Source organism: Rana temporaria, chromosome 5 (assembly GCF_905171775.1).
Source record: "Rana temporaria chromosome 5, aRanTem1.1, whole genome shotgun sequence".
Taxonomy (NCBI): Eukaryota; Metazoa; Chordata; class Amphibia; order Anura; family Ranidae; genus Rana; species Rana temporaria.
In genome coordinates, this window is record NC_053493.1 from 119,758,171 (window position 1) to 119,778,619 (window position 20,449).

At 38.4% G+C, this 20,449-nt stretch overlaps 1 long non-coding RNA gene across 1 annotated transcript; it reads right to left on the reverse strand.

Annotated features, from left to right (window-relative positions):
• Positions 1–8,664: 8,664 nt before the first annotated feature.
• On the reverse strand, positions 8,665–13,117 carry LOC120940301. Its single transcript, XR_005749415.1, has 2 exons — positions 12,412–13,117; positions 8,665–10,899 (listed from the first exon to the last, which is right to left on the reverse strand). It is a non-coding gene; the product is annotated as an uncharacterized LOC120940301 (long non-coding RNA).
• Between the last annotated feature and the right edge of the window lie 7,332 nt (positions 13,118–20,449).

A 20,449-nucleotide genomic window follows, 5' to 3' on the forward strand; every position in this document is an offset into this window, starting at 1 on the left:
GAGTTGTATGCACAGGAGGTAAATGCAGAGGTGTATACACAGAAGGTGAATGCAGAGGTGTATACACAGAAGGTGAATGCAGAGGTGTATGTACTGGAGGTGAATGCAGAGGTATGCTGTATGTATAGTAGGTGAATGCAGAGGTGTATGTACAGGGCTTGAATGAAAAGGTGTATACATGGGAGATGATTGCAGAGGTGTATGTACAGGAGATGTATACACAGAAGGTGAATGCAAGGGTATATACATAGGAGGTGAATGCAGAGGTGTATGTACAGTGGGTGAGTGCAGAGGTGTATGTACAGGAGGCTAATGTAGAGGTGTATGTCAATGGGAGGGGAATGCAGGGGTGTATACATGGGAGGTGAATGCAGAGGTGTATACACGGTAATTAATGCAGAGGTGTATGTCCTGTAGGTGAATGCATAGGTCCATGTACAGGGGGTGAGTGAAGAGGTGTATGTAAAGGAGGTGAATGAAGAGGTGTATACATGAGAGGTGAATGCAGAGGTGTATACATGAGAGGGGAATGCAGAGGTGTATGTACAGGAGGTGAATTAAGAGGTGCATGTACAGGAGGTGAATGAAGAGGTGTATGTACAGTAGGTGAATGAAAAGGTGAATACATGGGAGGTGAATGAAGCAGTGTATACATGGGAGGTGAATGCAGAGGTGTATACATGAGAGGTGAATGCAGAGGTGTATACATGGGAGGTGAATGCAGAGGTGTATACATGGGAGGTGAATGCAGAGGTGTATACATGGGAGTTGAATGAAGAGGTGTATACATGGGAGGTGAATGCAGAGGTGTATACATGGGAGGTGAATGAAGAGGTGTATACATGGGAGTTGAATAAAGAGGTGTATACATGGAAGGTGAATGCAGAGGTGTATACATGGGAGGTGAATGCAGAGGTGTATACATGGGAGGTGATTGCAGAGGTGTATACATGGGAGGTGAATGCAGAGGTGTATACATGGGAAGTGAGGGCAGAGGTGAATGTACAGGAGGTGAATGCAGAGGTGTATACATGGGAGGTGAATGCAGAGGTGTATATGTGAGAGGGGAATGCAGAGGTGTATGTACAGGAGGTGAATGAAGAGGTGTATACATGGGAGGTGAATGCAGAGGTGTATATGTGAGAGGGGAATGCAGAGGTGTATACATGGGAGGTAAATGCAGAGGTGTATGTACAGGAGGTGAATGAAGAGGTGTATACATGAGAGGTGAATGCAGGGGTGTATACATGGGAGGTAAATGCAGAGGTGAATGTACAGGAGGTGAATGAAGAGGTGTATACATGGGAGGTGAATGCAGCGGTGTATACATGGGAGGTGAATGCAGAGGTGTATACATGGGAGGTGAATGCAGAGGTGTATACATGAGAGGGGAATGCAGAGGTGTATGTACAGGAGGTGAATGAAGAGGTGTATACATGGGAGGTGAATGCAGAGGTGTATACATGAGAGGTGAATGCAGTGGTGTATACATGAGAGGTGAATGCAGAGGTGTATACATGAGAGGAGAATGCAGAGGTGTATGTACAGGAGGTGAATGAAGAGGTGTATACATGGGAGGTGAATGCAGAGGTGTATACATGAGAGGAGAATGCAGAGGTGTATGTACAGGAGGTGAATGACGAGGTGTATACATGAGAGGTGAATGCAGAGGTGTATACATGAGAGGAGAATGCAGAGGTGTATGTACAGGAGGTGAATGAAGAGGTGTATACATGGCAGGTGAATGCAGAGGTGTATACATGGAAGGTGAATGCAGAGGTGTATACATGAGAGGGGAATGCAGAGGTGTATGTACAGGAGGTGAATGCAGAGGTATATGTACAGGAGGTGAATGCAGAGCTGTATACATGAGAGGTGAATGCAGAGGTGTATACATGGGAGGTAAATGCAGAGGTGTATACATGAGAGGTAAATGCAGAGGTGTATACATGAGAGGTGAATGAAGAGGTGTATACATGAGAGGTGAATGCAGAGGTGTGTACATGAGAGGTGAATGCAGAGGTGTATACATGAGAGGGGAATGCAGAGGTGTATGTACAGGAGGTGAATGCAGAGGTATATGTACAGGAGGTGAATGCAGAGCTGTATACATGAGAGGTAAATGCAGAGGTGTATACATGGGAGGTAAATGCAGAGGTGTATACATGAGAGGTAAATGCAGAGGTGTATACATGAGAGGTAAATGCAGAGGTGTATACATGAGAGGTGAATGAAGACGTGTATACATGAGAGGAGAATGCAGAGGTGTATACATGAGAGGAGAATGCAGAGGTGTATGTACAGGAGGTGAATGACGAGGTGTATACATGAGAGGTGAATGCAGAGGTGTATACATGAGAGGAGAATGCAGAGGTGTATGTACAGGAGGTGAATGAAGAGGTGTATACATGGCAGGTGAATGCAGAGGTGTATACATGGAAGGTGAATGCAGAGGTGTATACATGAGAGGGGAATGCAGAGGTGTATACATGGGAGGTAAATGCAGAGGTGTATACATGAGAGGTGAATGCAGAGGTGTATACATGAGAGGTGAATGCAGAGGTGTATACATGAGAGGTGGATGCAGAAGTGTGTACACAGGAAGTGAATACAGAATGCCCAGAGACTGGCCTTATATAAAATGAAATCTTTACTGAAAGAAATACATGAGCTGCTACTGCTGACCTCCTTCTGAAAATGCCAATTGCCTGGCTGTCTCTGGCTTCAACTCCTAAACCACATATTTCCAGGTCAGGGACCCTGTACTTAAGCATGACAGCCAAACAACTAGCATTTCTAAAGCAGCCTCCATATTTCTGCAGTCTGTACAGGTTTGAAAAATCTCACATATGCGGTAGGAACACTTCATACGTATTATGCTCCATAAACGCCATATTTTTAAGAATAATACCCCAAAAAAAAATATGAACCACCGCCTTGCTAAATACACAGAAATTGCTCTGGCCTGGTGTAACACGCCTTAGGTAATGAACTGGTTAAAAACAATCCCAGTTGAATTTTTGCTGCAGTGTGGCCCATTTTGCCCTTTGATAGTGAAATGACTGCCACAGACCCCACATGTAATCATGGGCACAGTCCCTGCGAACGCTGTACATAGCCGGAACTACTAAGATAAGGAGATGCCTCGTCAGCTGACTGCAGTAATTCAGCAGCACTGTCAGGCGAAGTCAGAGATAAACTCTTCATAAGTGGGTTATTATTATATTACACTGAAAAGTGCAAAACGACAAAGAAGGAGGCTAAAACGTCAATTACAGGAGGGTAAAGCTTCCATTTCCTTGTATGAATGAGGGAATTCTCCTGCAAAGTGCATCTCTGGCCACAGCCATTCCCCAGGCAGCATCTCCTGACACCACGCCTAAAGAATCCATCCTTGGAATGCTCGGCAGCACCACTCTCCATTTCCAATCACAGCCTCCACTGCGTTCTGGAATGAACCACACCGCACATCATCGTCACAGGGAGAGGCTGTTGCCCGGACACCACCTATGGGGTGGTTTTGCATGCCAAAGCATCTTTGGTTCCTCCCCTGCAGCCCCCCCTCTGTATATCTTGTGAGATGGCAGCGTCCGCTGAGTTACAAATTCCCCCTCCCACGTGCTGCCTGTGCTGTGTGTGCCTGGGTGTAGCAAGTGCATAGGCAGCATCCTTCCTCGTCCTGGCTGATGCTGCTGCAGCATCACTGAACACTGCTGTTAGGACATCATGCCAAGCTCTACTCTGCAGTCATTGGACTCCTTCACAGGTGAGCCTCGCAGCTGGACGCTCCTGATATTTTCTATGTTTTTATGCCTTCCTCCTTGTTGTTACTTTCTTTGCAGTATATATACCTGGACGAGCGATAAGGGTGATCGCTAAAGCTGTCACCCTTCTTCGCAATTCTTTGTCGAGGCTCCGTCTGCTTTTCCACACCCTGTAAGATATTTTTAGCCTGAATTCGGACCCCACCTCTCGCTGATTTAATTGAACGCATAATGATCTGCTCTGAGAAAACAAAAGAATCCTCCCTTGACGCTTAATTTTTCTCGATTTTTGGTTGTGTATTGCAAAGAAACAAAAGCCGTAGTTATATGAATATGGGAGATGTTGAGAAATTGGACTTTAAACGTAATAAGTATATGTTGTAGCAAAATGAAAAAATATAACATTCTATCTATCTTTTTTTTTATCATTGTGTATGTTTATTTCTATAGCATCTCCGATTAAAAGTGCATGCAATGGACTTTCGCACATATGCAATGTGTAGAATGTGTTGATTTTTTCGCCATCACCTAGGGCTTATATTGAAGTGCTGTGACATCTAAACAGATCCCAGTACATTAGAGAAGCTGACAAATTGGCCTGTCTCGGAGCAGCAGACATGCTTACAGAGCATGTTCTCCTTAATGCAGGCTGGAAGGATTCTAAAAGGGAGTAGAAGATGATCTGGGCGTGCCATAGAAGACATGGAAGTAAGACTCGCTTATGTAGCAGTAGCAACGCTGTCTGGACCAAACGTCTGCTGACTGTGAAATGAAGTTAGGCGTAGGCAGGGAGGGTGACTTTCAAGCAGCACAGCGCAGCCACTTGTACCTGCATGAGATACATGCTAGCCACATGTCACATTATGTACGGTCTGTAGAATACTGGCTGTGCATTCAGCTGGCCTAAGTGAACAGCTGTTTTAAAAGAGCTTGGAGAAAAGAAAGGTTCAGATCTAAGCATCTGATCGTTCGTGTTTTCTACTAATTGTTTATCATACGCAGAAGCATGGCATGAAATGCTAAATTATTAAAACAAGGAATTTTTTGAAAAAAAAAAAAGTAGACATTTTAAATTGGCACATTTGAAGCTTTTTTCCTTGATATTCTATCCAGAATTTACCATTGTGTTCATTGGTGAGTCCGACACAAGTGTATTCTAATGCAGTCTTTTAGAAAAATGTTATTGACTCTTTTAATGACGTATATTTGGGGTTCAGTTTTGGTTAGAGAAATAAACCTAGACCTGGACAGAATATTCAAAGATAATATATGTGGGGGTATTGTATGTCAGAATGCCCCGTATTGGCTTCCTCTAGATAAAGGCGGAGAATCGTGATGGTACAAAATAGTTTTATGTCCTTGTGGCTGTGGACTGTGAGTTGGTGACTCATCAAATAGCTTGCTTTGCAGCACCAGTACAGTGTCTTTGGTAGATGATTATGGTCCACAGTACCGTCGTCATGAGAACTTTCCAGAATGGCACCGCCTCACGTCTATGGAAATGAGTATGCACAAATCCCGTTGCTTCCAGAAGAGTCACACAAAATCAAGGGATGCTATTGGCCTACGGTAGTGAGATATGTTATGACAAAACCATTTGAAGAGCAAAGCATGCTAGTACAATGCTTCTTCGCTAAGTAAACACCGGCAGGAAATTAAAGGGCTTTTTCTTGATTAAATAGACAACTTCCTGGCCTGGTCTAACAGGGCGTTCGTTTACTAAAATTTTTCATTAAAGTCTTTGGTGACCTTCAAAGTGACCGGAAGATCTAAAGAACACACACTGTGAAGACGCCCAGTTTTATTTAGAACCCAATATGGCTGCCATGGATGTTTAAGGATGGGCTGTGGAAGATGGCACCATGACTTTGCAACTTTGGCAGGCATAAAGACAAGTGGATAAGCTTTTGTCACTGTTTGGTAAGAACCAAAAAGGCAAAGTAATTAGCAATTCACAGCTAATCATTCATTTGTAACACTAAAATATATTAAAAATTGCTTTAGGCCATCTTAATTTTTATTCATTACATGGTGCCACTCCCTTTTCTTACAACTCCAAGATGGCGTCAGGATTACTAAATAAAAAATTAATTGAATTCGCAATTTTCATCCCTTATTGTTTATTCTTCACAATGACATCCAACACATATTTGCATATTAATGTAGTTTTAGCTATTTAAACCATTCCTCTTCGTTTTACCTGTATCTGCCTGGGATCTGTAATTAGGGTGGTAAACCTTTGCACATTTAAATGCGCGCAATTATAAATGCAGAATGGGCCTATTTTAAGGACATTGATAGATGTTTTTTTTTTATAGATCTGCTTTAGTTTTTCAAAGTGAGTTCTCTGAAACTAGGCAGAAGTGACACAATGTATGGGACGGTGTCATTACAATGGCAGTCCAACAGTTGGGCATATGTTGTTTTCTGTTTTGGTTGTTCTTTTGGAAGTAGAGGTGTGATTTTAGGTAGTATGAAATACAATTTGAAGGGTAGGTTTCCAAGCAATTAGGCAAAGATGTGTGGGCTCAGAAAAAAGGAAACTGCTTCTTGTTCCAAGGTACCCTATAACGATTATTTGAGGATGAGGTTGAACCTTCTGTGGAATTGTTTAGTAATACACACACTCAAATGGTATTTATCATGTTTCTTTTTTTAGTATAGCATAAAATTGTATGTTTTTGTATGTAAATCTAAATCCATTTTTTATACAGCAGGTTTTTATGAGTCTTATAATTAGCACTTACTCAACATTACCCTTTATACCCAATAGCAGGCCTTTCTAATAATATAGGGCCCATGGATCTGCACTGATGCTTACAAAATGCAGTTATAGAAAAATCCATAGGTTTGTGTATTGTATTACAATTTCTATATATGGTTACAGGATAGAAAAAATGTGACTACTAATTTTAGGATGAGTAGTTCATTTCATTGGGTTTCTAAATCCTGACACACAAACACACGCCAAAGTTCTCATTTTTTAAGAAGACTTGATCGTACTAATTTTTCAAGTTGACGTTAGGCTTGCTTCCTAACACCTGATGATGTGTGGGAGACTAAACACTTTATAATTAGACACTTGCACAAGGGCATTTTTCATGGCCTTCTATGTGTTCATTGATTCAATATGGCACTTGCCATGCCAGTCACAGTGCTGCCAATGTATTTATATAGGTAATTTACTCAAAATAAATTGGTTTTGTTACAATTGCCTAAACTTTACACCCTTTGTCAGTATGTGTATTTTTATGCAAAATCTTCTTTTAGATGAAATAGCTAAATCAAGCTTTATTTTATATGTCATTGTTGGAAATCCAGATATACTTCTTACATTAGATATTTTTACATCAAGCAGTTAATATAGGGAAATAAAAAAAAATAAAAAAAACACAAACATTATTGAATGTAGTGTGAGCAGCTGTCATACTGTTGGGCATAATTAAGTCAACTTAACTAATTGGCACCACAAATAAGATGTTAAAATATTGTTAAAAAATTACTTTGCAGCAGTATACAAATAGCTATGGCATTTATTTAATTTAAATAGGCAACTGTTGAAACGACTCTATATTTTAGAAAAATTATAAATTTATTTAAAAAATGTAAAAAAAAATAACTCAGTTGTGGCTGTGGAGCTTTGCTAATAGCTCGTTATTCTCTTTAAACATTGTGCTACCCAGAGTAATATGATATACGTGGATAACATTATAGAGAGCACAAAACTGGCTCTTTAAATTAAGGAAACATAAATGTATTTTGTAGTAAAAAAATAAAAAAACAGGTCATCGATAAATTAGATGAGGTAGGAAGTATCTTTTAAAACGGGCTGCATATTTTATTAAATTTTTCTATAATTTACAAAGAACTGTTTTTATACCTTTAATGTAGTGGAATAATAGTGAAATGAAGGAGAAAAAAACCCACATACAACATTGTGTAGAAGGGCGGCGTCTAAGCTTAATGTAATTTACATTATCGATAGATGGCTTGTCCATGTCTTTGACATCTTTACATCATATTTATGGTTTTCCTTGGCTTTCTCCTTTACACATTTGCTGGCTACTGAAAATAGTTATCTATTTTAAATTAGGGCATTGAAATTGGCAAATATAGTTTTATCAATAGTATGTGCTTAATTGTTTCTAAATGTAGATCTGAAGTGGGGTATCATCTCATTTTAGTACATTTTAAAAGTGTCTTTCGATGCTTGCTTATAAATCTGTACCTTTTACAGCATATACAATTGTTTGCTGTGTTTTAGTTAGCAACAGGTACCTCAATTCTCACCTGATATAAAAGCAGGTAGATGTGTACTGAGAAATTCTATGTGATTACTGATGATATGTATTGGATGAGAAATATTTGCTTCTTGATAGGTGTAGCACAATGGAGATACATGCAGTAACTAGGGTGGGGCTCAATGCAGTCTTCATCTGTGTGTATGCTTCTGGCTGAGAAATGGACTCAAGCTTTTAAAGAGATAAACTAAATAGGTTAGTCTTGCAGCAGAGATTTAACCATTTGATGGAGATCACTTTACCACTTTTGAATAAACATACTGTAAATTAAGTCATTGCCAACAAGTGTTTAAATCTCAAAGGCATGCGTTTAGAATTGTCTATTTAGTTTAGTCCATATCCAAGGGTTCAACTACACATGAGATATTATCTGCTTGTGAGATTAAAATATAGCTTTTTGTCGACAAATACTTTGTCATGAGACATTGACCTGAACTGTGAAAATTAGCATTAGAGGGTTAAATCTAAAGATTAGTAGCTAATAACCTCTCAGGTGTAGTTGATCTCCTAGCGTTGCCATCTAGATTGACCTTTAGGCATGCAGTCAGTTATGGTTCTTGCAGCATCATTCCAGCAATGCAGTGTAGAATTTTTGAGTGTTAAAAGATAAAATTATTTATTGCGTTCTACTATTACATTCTTATTTAGCAAAAGAAAAAAAAGCGACAAGTGGCTTTCAATAAACACAATGCCTATTGTAATCCTGAGATATTGTTGTTAAAAAATTCAGGTAAAGTGAACACTACTTTTAGTTAAATATTCAGAATATTAATTATGTATTAGATGTAGCACATAAAACTTTAATTTTCAAATCTGCAGACTTTCAATTTTTATAGAAGGATTGCTGATGATCTTATTTAACATTTTTTGTATGAGATGTATTCTAGATTATTGCATTCAAATGCATTTCTTACTTTTGAAACATTGAAAATTGCTGCTCTTTTCTTGCAGTAATGAAATAAAGTTTTCTATTGCTTTTAATATTTTTTTTTACAGAAAAACACTTCTTTATTTTTCATGAATATATATATTTTGTATAAGACTTTGTTGTGATCTAAAAGATTCCATGGTCATTATTACCTCTTTATTAATATTTTTAGCAGAGTTTGTATAATTTTCAAACTGTTAATTGCACTTATTAAATATGTTTGATGTTTTAAAATCACAAATCACAAATGTATGAAATAATTCGGTCTAAGGCACCTGCCAAGACCAATAGAATAATCATACTAGCGTTTTCTAGATAAATATATGAAAACGTACCTACTTGTTAATTTAATTTCTAGTTTATTTCTTTGGATATTGAAATTAGAACTACATGAACTTAATTTAGTAACTGCATCACTAAATTGCAATACAAAAAATATATATCAGTATTAAAATGTTCAGGGAGCTGTAAAAAAATAAGCCTATACAGTTGTATTATAGAAAATAATTACCAAAAACTTTTAAGTTAAGTAAATTAACTTTACCTTTTTCAGGCTGTGCTAGCATTCTATCTTATAGACAGGCGTGACAGCTTATGTGTACACCATTAATATTTAGTTTATGATAGCTAAGCTATCAAAAAGAAAAAAAGCTTTAACACAACTTTAGGTCCAAAATTTTCGTTTTACAAGACTGCCTATACCTGTAGAAAAAAAATTTTTTAGTACTTTGCAGAAGTACTTTTTCTTTTTTTTTCACTGTGTTCTAAATATATAAACTGTTTTATATATATAATATTAATACATATTAAAAATTGAAGTATGAAATTGCTGATGTTTTTTTTTAAAGTGTAGAGATAAAATATAACTATTATGGCATTATTTCACATGATTGCTGTAAAAAGAAAATGCCATAATGTCACACTGAACTAATATGAAAAACTCAACAGGGTGTGGCCTGGTGATAGAAATTGGCATAGAAAACATGCTAGTCTGGTCCTGCATCATGCATTACAGGTGTGAGAGATACATACGCAGGTTTTTATTTTTCATCAAACATGAATGGAAAATACTATTTTGCTGTGGCTTTTTTTCTTTTAAAATCTATATACAATTTTTTTATACCTCCCTGTATAATTTTGTTATACCTTCTTATAATATTTTTATTCAAAAATCACTTGAGTGTTTTTATAACCCAGAATAATGAACATAGGTCTTTAAACATACTATAGCATGCATTTTCACCTCTTTTAGTTTCTTATCTGACTGGTATTACATTTGCTTTTTCTGTGCCTGCGTCTGTGCAAACAGTGAAGAAATCTGATAAAATTAAAAGTGATACTTTTTTTTAATGTTCTCAAAAAATGTATTTAAAAATATTTAAAATCCTCTTCCTTTATGTTCTCCACTTTGGGGAAATTTTGTAGAATCTGTACAAGGAAATGCCACAAACTGACTTCTAAAAAAGCTGAAAATGATGGATCTTGTGATGTTCTATCTTGCAATCCTCCTGTCAGTTTGATAAGGGAAAGCAGAATGCAGTCATATCATATGATGTGTGTTCTTCTTTTATAGTATTTTGCATGTGCTGTTAAGACGAGTAAGTGCCTGCTTCTTCCGCAGACAGAGGTTGTGCAGATTCATATGCTTTCAATTGCCCCCCTGCTGCGTAGGCAGCCTTCTGTTATCAGAGTGAAGTCTGAATCCAGTAAGGTTCACGTATTTCTGCTGCTTGTGTCCCAGAGCTGAGCAGAGGGTTCTGTATACCTAGTAGCCTGCGAAAGTCAAAGCATTGCCTGCATAATGCAAGGTATCCGAGCCAGTCTTTCATCCTTTAAGAGGACAATAAAATTGTTTCAGCTCTGGTACCTCCTGTAGAGAACTAATTTTCCAGCAGTCAACCTCAATCTGGATAAATAATTAGAAAGAGAGAAGGACAGCATTGATGAACATGTTAGTGATTGTTACCATGAATTCAAACTGCTAATTCCATTTTACTTAAGACATACGAGTTTTGTGGATATCAGTTGTATGTGTACTATATGCATATAGCTGAATGTCTATTAAGTAACTATATGTATGACCAATGTGAATGTATAGTATGTAAAGCACTGCGTAAAAACATTCATGCTATATAAATACCTAATATATATATATATATATTTTTATATATATATATATATATATATATATATATATATATATATATATATATATATATATATAAATCTATATAGATAGATATATATGGCATGCACAAAAGATCAGGCTTAGTTGCATGCCTTGAAGTTATATACATAAAAAAATTGGAGTGCAAATGGAAGGTTGGACGGTTGATTCACTACGTACTGTTAAAATGGAAAAATATAATGGAAACAGTGTTAAGACCTGTTTGTTTGAACACATTATTATACCAAACTCCATTTTGTACTGTTATTAATTAAGATTTGTACAGTGCCATCATCTCCTATTGCGCTATGCAAGTAAAGTGACAATAACCAGGATGAGTAATACTTGTAGCAAAAATCATAAGAACATTTCAAATGAAAAGCGGACATTACTATATGGGGAGACCTCTAATGCAATAACAATATTTAATAGAGAGCCCTGAGTCTAGGAGCTTGATGTACGTGTCCTAGATGCTTGTCAGCTGTTGGTTATAACATGCTTCAGGCAATGTATCGACAGTGGTATGATTTAAGTAATGAGATTATTGCATGCTATGCATGGGTTTATTATACAAGGCATAGATATAATCATCATCAAATGTCACATACAATTTTTTAGACAACAAAAAAAATTATAAAGACAAAGCGTGATTTTTGTGGTTATCAAAGGGTTAATGTAAGGCAACATCCTCCAGTATAAATGGATTTACTGTAATTAACTCAAAAGCTGACTTCCATTGTGAAATACATTTCTTGAGAATGAATGGTCATCATGCATCATCATACAGTATTACACAGCACACAGTAAACAGCAGCCATGCACAGTCACCGGTGACAGCAGACATATGGCATCTGCATGTGATTAATAATTGTACATGCTTTTGAATGATATAGAGTGTACAGTAACAGTGCTGCCTTCGCCTGCTTTACGTTGTAAAGAGAAGAGCAAGGGCGGTGGTGCATACATTAGTCTTTTGTGCATGTATAATGCACAAGCAAGCATGGATGTGAAAGAAAACAAAATGGGTAGGGAAATAAAATTAGCACACAATGGCTGGTGCCCAGCCACGTTCTCTCTCTTTCCCTTTCACTCTCAATCTCTCGGGCTGGGCCATGCAAGGGTTAACAGAAAGATGCAGTTCATCCCATTCTCGATAGTACCTGCACAACACCCACATAGGGATCAGATAAAAATAGGTCAGCTTCTCGCATGAATCTACAAACACATGGTGCTTGACTGCACTACACCTACCGAGTCTGAATGTCCCTTCACGGAATTCCTGAATTTAAAGAAAATAATAAGAAAAGGGGTGGGAAAGCCAGCAAGCATCCTTAGGAAACCTCAGCGACATTCTTCTGTTTTCTTGAGGCAAACCGCAATCAGCATCTCAGCAGAGAGCAAACCAGCTGTGTGCACGAGTCACAACGAGGATTCACCATTCTAGCAATCTCTCGCCTTCTCCCTTGATTTCCCAGTCGGAGCATCAGCGTTTTAACTTCTTATCAGCCCTTTGCATGCTGCTATGCGTGTCACACCATCCTCACATTGCTGCATCTTTCAATAAAGAATCTGCTTCCTCCACCCCACCCTTAGATATTTTTTTTGCTGTACTTCACCATCCTATATGTGCAGAGGCAGCTTTAATGGTAAGGAGTCTTTGTCTGCCACCCTGCTATAATGCAGATGTTTACTGCCTTGCATTGATTTCTTATTGGTTGACAGATCTATACGGCAAGAAGGAAGGGGGGGGGGTGGAAAGCACATATTGCAGCCTACAAGACTGATGAAGCGATCCCAAAACATATATAATATTTCTATTTTCCCATTTTAGATAGTAGAGGAGAAAAAAGGTCAGTTTGATGTAATGGAGCCATTAACATGTATTAATAATGCAGACGGGGCAAGTAGCTGGTTCTGGTTCTTCTCCCAAGGGAAGAGGAGGGGAGAGTGGAACGTAAAACAGATGTACGCTTCATCTTCTTCGAACTGACTGCTGACACAGTCCGGAAAAGGTGTCTCTGTGGCTCAAGAGTTTATGCAGTATACCAATCTTGCTAATGTAATCCACTGAATGTATTAAATATGGCAGCGGACAGCCATACTGCAGACGAGAAAGCAATATGGGAAGCTGTGATGAGGCCTGTCATCTCTGCCGGCTTAACCGCTTGGTTATCACCGTGCCGCTGATGAAGAGGTGAAAATTATCTTGACAGATTTTTGAGATTTGTACTGTAGGACAGTGTTAAGGTTTATCATTTATTTGAATATTGCTCTGCTTCCTAATGTTTATCAATTAATGGCCTTTTTTTTTATAATCATGTGATCCCCATAACAAAGGTAAGATTTATTCTAAAGCGATTCTCGTATATCTATGTGCCATGGCATGGCTAGTTATTGGTGATTGTGTGGTGTCCATGTAATATCCATTGGAATTTTCTTTTTTTATCATCACCTTTTAAGGATCCACCTTTTTTATGTGCTTGGCAATGGTTAAAATGTTCAAAATTAGGTAATTCACCGACTTGAATATTTCAGATTCAATGTGTTTTGCAATAATTTATTGTGTCTTTTTAGTTTTTTTTTTACATAATTTTTAAAGAATTAATAGCATGCCAGAGGAAATGTCAATCATGCAACATGGCACGTTAATGCAGTTAGTATTATGATGAGTGTAATAGTTTTACTATAGAAAAGAAAAATCAAGATTTTATTCAAACAAGTACTATTGCTGCTATGAGGTGTATATAAATATACACACACACACTCTTTTCATTTCTATATTGCATATAGCATACAGTATATAGGGCCCTTTTATAACAGAGAGTCAATATGCAATCTGCTCTCTGGTATAATCCGCACACAATGGCCTGCAGCCTAATTATAAAATGCAGGCCGCAGTGTGTGGGTGGTGGCCTTTGGGGTGTTCTCTGCTTAGTGCAACAGAAAGAACTTCATTATTGGAGGAGAGACAGTCATGTGATTGTGTTCTCCTCCCAGCACTTATTTTTTCTGCTCATTCAATGGTATTGCGCTCCACTGGTCTTGGACTCCCAAAGCCCCTAAAGCCAGCAGCATGCGATGCACAGTTGTTACTACTAATACTGTAAATGTGCAGTAGTGATTTTTCCTTTATTGAAGCAGTGGTATGGCAATATAGAAAATAGAACACATAGGGTTATTTATTTATTCATTTGATAACTATATTCACATATCTCCCATCTTTTTGAGAGATGATAAAAGGGGACACCTATTAGCATAAGTATGTAGGCATAGGACACATCCCCTGCCACGCCCCTTTAAAGAAGAATTACACAAAACAATTATTAGTTAAAGCCACAAGTGATATGTTTTACCATTACTATTTGTTTATACTGGCTTTTGAATTGAACAAATGCAGCAAATTAGAAATTGGATGAAAGGTTTAGCACTGGGAAACACTTTATAAAAGATAAAAAGTGCATTTTATATACAACTTTATAGATCAGACCAAAATGAGGGACAAATGAGGAGGAAAGAGGAACAGAGGAACTTTGTTCCAAATCAGGGACAGTCCCTTTGAAATCAGGGACAATTGGGAGCTATGTATACAGTGTGTATATGTGTGTATATATATATATATATATATATATATATAGGGTCTTCAAATAGTTTCTGCACTTATATACATAATAGAGTTAAAAAAAGCTCAGAAACTTTTTGAAGAGCCCTTGTGTGTGTATTTGTGTGTGTGTGTGTGTGTGTGTGTATATATATATATATATATATATATATATATATATATATATATATAAAATATGTAGCGTCCTTTGTGAACATGGTAGAATACTGATGACTAAATAGGACTGTAATCCAGCAATCCTAGTGAACAGGTTCAAGTGCAGTTTTGGATTGGAGTAGGTGAATAAAACACCTTAGAAGTTGAATGCAAGATAGTCTTTAACTAACTGGCTCTAGTGGTTTACTGTTTATTCTTTTAAGGGTTAGCTGCTATAAAACATACAAACTAAGGGGCCTGTTGCTTAGTATGCATATTAGAAGCCAGTGAAAGTTTAGTTTGGCATGCAATGTTCTCCTTTCATGGGATTTTTTCCATACACCTTACTGACAATTGAAAAGGGCAAATGTATTTAAACTTTATTATATAGACTTAATCGATAGCCTAATGTTTCTTGGACATTAAGAATGCCAGACTTCCATAAATTTTGTAAGACAAGTGTCATTCCTTTGTGTTTCTCATTTAATGAAAATATTGATTTATTTATCCTTGTTTGCATGCTCTTTTGCAATAGGTCCGTGTTGTATTGAGCCATGAAATAGTATCTTACAGGTGCTAAAAAGTACATTGCTGTTCTGAACAAAAAAAAGAACAACATTTTAAAATATTTGTTTTACATTAGCAGTTATGCGCCCGTAATGGTTTATACAAAAGAAAAGTAAATGTACATACTATGGTGTGTTTTGATGCCATAGATAGCCAAATGAAGGCATTTAGTCATTTGGTTGCAAATGATATGACAAGCTGACCATCTATCACCCAACATGAGCATCCACTACTTATGCCCTGTACACACGATAGGTTAGTCCAGTGGTCTCCAAACTGTGGCCCGAGGGCCAGATGCGGCCCTTTGCTTGCCTTTATCCGGCCCTTGGGGCACTATCCCTCCCACTGATACGAGACACTATTCTGGCATCTGACACTGACAATGGAGAACCATTTCTCCCACTGACACAACTAATAGAGCACTAGTACTCCCTATGATACCAGCAATGGGGCACTATTCCTCCCCCTAATACCAGATGTTCACCAACAATGATGCCAGGAAAATTTCTTCTCCCGCTAGCCAACGTCTGGCCCTCCAAGAGTCTGAAGGACAATAAACTGGCCCTTTGTTTAGTATGTTTGGAGACCCCTGGGTTAGTCTGATGAAAACGGTCTGATGGATTTTTTCATCAGTTATCCGATGAAGCTGACTGATGATCAGTCGTGCCTACACACCATCAGTTAAAAAAACGATCGTGTCAGAACACGGTGACGTATAACACAACAACGTGCTGAAAAAAATGAAGGTCAATGCTTCCAAGCATGCGTTGACTTGATTCTGAGCATGCATGGATTTTTAACCGATGGACGTACCTACAGACGATCATTTTTTTCTATAGGTTTTTTATCCATCAGATAATTTTAAAACAAGTTCCTATTTTTTTAACCTATGGATAAATAACCGATGGGGCCCACACACGATCGGTTTGGTCTGATGAAAACGGTCCATCAGACCGTTTTTATCAGACTAACCTATCGTGTGTACGCAGCATCATGAGTAGAGACTCTCAGAGCTGTTTGTAGAATTGTTCAGCTTTCTGCTAATCTATAGCATCCTCCCCAACACAAAACTCAGGCTGCTTTTATCTTAGTTGATAGAGAACTTGTCAGAAGTTATCAGGCTGGTGACAGAAGAACAGATCAGGAGAAAGCCATGGGACATAGGGCTTTGAAGAGATAAGAAAACACTTCAGATATATGTGCCCAGCTCAAATTTCATGAATCGTGTTTACATCCACTTTAAAGCTCCTATAGACCATGGAGGTGGTTGTTTTTACACATGTATATTTATAAACTTCTTAATCATTGTGTGAGCATGGCTATTATTCTTCTATGGAGATGAAGGAAGAATAGAAAGTATCAGACATGTACAGCTGTCATTGTCGGTTTTGTTCTAAAGACTTAGGCCCCATACACACCATAGAATCTATCCGCAGATAAATCCCATCAAATGGGTTTCTGCGGATAGATTCTATGGTGTGTACACTCCGTCGGATATTTATCCGCGGATAAATCTCCCCTGGGATGGATTTCCAGCAGATGGATATTTGCTGACATGCTCAACAAATCCATCTGCTGGAATCCATTCCAACGGATGGATCCGCTCGTCTGTACAGACTTACCGGATCCATCCGTCCAAAGGGATTCCCCGCACGCGTCGTAATGATTTGACGCATGCGTGGAATTCCTTATATGACAGCGTCGCGCCCGTCGCCGCGTCATAATAGCGGCGACGGCGCGACACGTCATCGGCAGAGGATTTCAGCGCGGATTTCAATGCGATGGTGTGTACACGCCATCGCATAGAAATCTTCTGAAATCCTCGAGAGGATTTATCCGCGGATACGGTCCGCTGGACCGTATCTGCGGATAAATCCTCTCGTGTGTATGGGGCCTGAGACTTTTCATCTTAATACATTCTATGCATTAAGATCAAAAACCTTCTGTGCTGCCCAATCTGAGCCCAATCTGATCCAGCAATGTGCACGAGAGCGGCAGCTCCCGCTTGCTGTTTCCCTCCTTATTGGGCAGACCAATGAGCTGTCAAATGCTGTGACACAGACAGCGGGGTTCAGGAGCTAGCACGTGTGGGTGCCCCCATGAAAAGCTGCTTAGTGTGGGGGCACCCATCAAAGAGAAGGGGCCTCAAGCACCGGTGGGTGACCCCAGAAGGAGAGGATCGGGGCTGCTCTGTGCAAAAGCATTGCACAGAGCAGGTAAGTATAGACATGTTTCTTATTTTAATAAAAAAAACTGAAGGTTTAGTAGCACTATAACTAAGCAAAAACCCCCACAACATAACAATAGATAGAGGATAGATTAGAAAAATATTTTTAGTATCGCAAAGATGTGTATGGGTAGGAAAAAGTAACACCTTCCCACTTGACTTGGAAATACTTTTCTATAATTATTTTCTCACTTTCATTCTGCAACTGATGGACTGAGGTTCAGTTCACACCACATGCAGCCCAGTGTGTTTTTTTTACTGCATCAAAAAAGCTGTGTGAATGGGAACACATAACAAACAGTGGGGCTTTCTCATCAAACTTGACTGCAAAAGTGAAATACGTTTTAAAGTCTGCTGAAGAGGTATGAGATAATTGCAGTATTTTATTTTCTTTGTTCAGCAGATAGTGATTTGTGGAAGTCTCTCTCATTCGTCAAGGCTGATTGGGTACTACGGACCCATTAGAGATATGAGTAATCAGTAAATGAAACACAAGAGTATATATACTAAAGGAAAATAGGCTGTTTATTTTCCAAAGGAATATACACATTGCAAAGGATATTTGTCTTAGTGAATGAGATGAAATTCTGTTGACTTCCATCATTCAATCATGTGCAAACAAAAATACAGTTCTTTTTTTTTAACTAGTGCATGATTGGGTATTATTGCAGAGTTAAGATATTGTAATCATGGGATTGAACCTATTGACTGGCTTAAAGCCAATAAGGTAAACTATGCTGAAAGTGGTTGTGACCCTAAAAAAAAAGATCCTGTTCCTTATAGCAGGTTAAACATCACAGTGCTTGTGCTGTCTAACCTGTCCCTCTGTAAGCTGTAAAAAAAACCTGGTTGATCCTGCCTGTTCCTGTGCTCCCCTTGGTGTGCCAACCATGGTAATCTTGGCTGCTGATCCCTGATTACCGTGATCAGTTTACGTGTCTCAGTTATCCAGCTGCTCTCCTCTCTCCCCCTCCTTCCCTGCCTGTCAGCTCTTATGTGTGTGTGTATGTGTGTGTGTGTGTGTGTGTGTGCCATCTCTGCCCCCTCCTGTCGCTATTAGTAGTAAAGTAGCTTTAAAAGATTTCACTGCCAGCCCTTCTCTTTTTAATGCAGCCATAACAGACTGTGTAAATGTTGTTGAAAACAAAGCCTCTAAATACCTTTTTTCAGATATCTTCAGGCCGGTCACGTGCAACCGGGTTACTCTCCTCCCCATCTAAGGGCTACCGTGGGAGGGGCTGAGTGGCCAGCATGGCAGTCATGTGACCTCCCAGGCAGAGGGAGATCACGGCCCCTCTCGCTGTTGACCATAGATAGGAGAAATAGATCGATCGGGAATCACATGACTGGCCTGAAGATATCTGAAAAAATATATTTAGAGGATTTGTTTTCAACAAACACTTGCACAGGTTGTTATGCCTGCATAAAAGAGAGGGGCTTGCAGTTAAAAGTTTTGTGAGGTTACAACCAAGAAACACGAACTTTAAACAGTAATTATAGACTTGTAAGCTTAAGTACTATTGTAATATATATTTGGGGGGTATGTGAGAGATCACATACAATTACAAGAGTATGAAAATAATGTAATAAGTAACCACCAGCACAGATTTATAAGATAAAAACAGTAAGTGAATTTAAACATGCTTTGCAAAAACATAATGAAAAAAGTTTAAAAAAAGAGGCAGACTTGATGGGCAATTTGGTCTTTTTTGCCATCACGCTTCTGTGTTTATATAGATGTTGAAATACATTACTACTTTCTTTTTTTTACTATATCTGAAAGCTGGAAAGATAGACAGCTGTGGATATATTGAATTATGTAAAACCATTCCACACTGTTACTAACAAGCATTTAATGTGTAGATTAAAGTGGCATTAAAGGCAGACTATGAAAAACTATCATTACATGCTATATAACAGAGTGTTCATTCTCACAAAGCCATTATAGCATTTGTTTTGTGTACGGTAGAGTGAAATATACCTGGTTAATCCTGCCTTCAGCTGTCCCTCCCATCTTCTATGTGTCCGCACTGCAGGCTGAGATTGTGCATTCCAGCTGATGTCCTCTACTACAATGTTTCTCAACTCCAATCCTCAAGTACCCCCAACAGGTCATGTTTTCAGGCTTTCCGTTATTTGGCACAGGTGATTTGATCAGTTTCAGTGTCTTAGTAATTTTCACAGCCGTTTCATGTGAGGGAAATCCTGAAAAAAATACCTGTTGGGGGTACTTGAGGACTGGAGTTGAGAAACATTTCTCTACTAGGTATGCTGCTTTTAGTTCCCCTCAAAGCTCTTAATGTCCTCTCTTTTCCTATTTGTGCTGCCCACATTAGTATAAAATTACATATGGGCGTATGCACAGTGGTAATTGACCTTACCCTTCTTCTGCCCTTCCTCCTCCAGTTCCTCATATTGCTTATTTTCTCTAAAACTCACAGAAACGTTTAGTTTTAATAGAAATCAGTATGAAATATATCAAATGTAATTTCTAATATCTGTAAAGCAATAAAAAAAGAGCCCTGGATGCAGATGCAGTGTGAACAAAATGAAAGCTATTGTCAGTCATCTCTGACTCCGCCTACATCGCATTATTGCACGAAAAAATACACTTTTGATGTACAATATAGATTTATAGGGAGTTGTAAAACAGGTATATAATATTAACGGTTTCTTTGGGGAAACAGTTTTTTTAGTCATGTGACTGGCACAGCACCAATCAGGGCTGGTCAGACACAGAC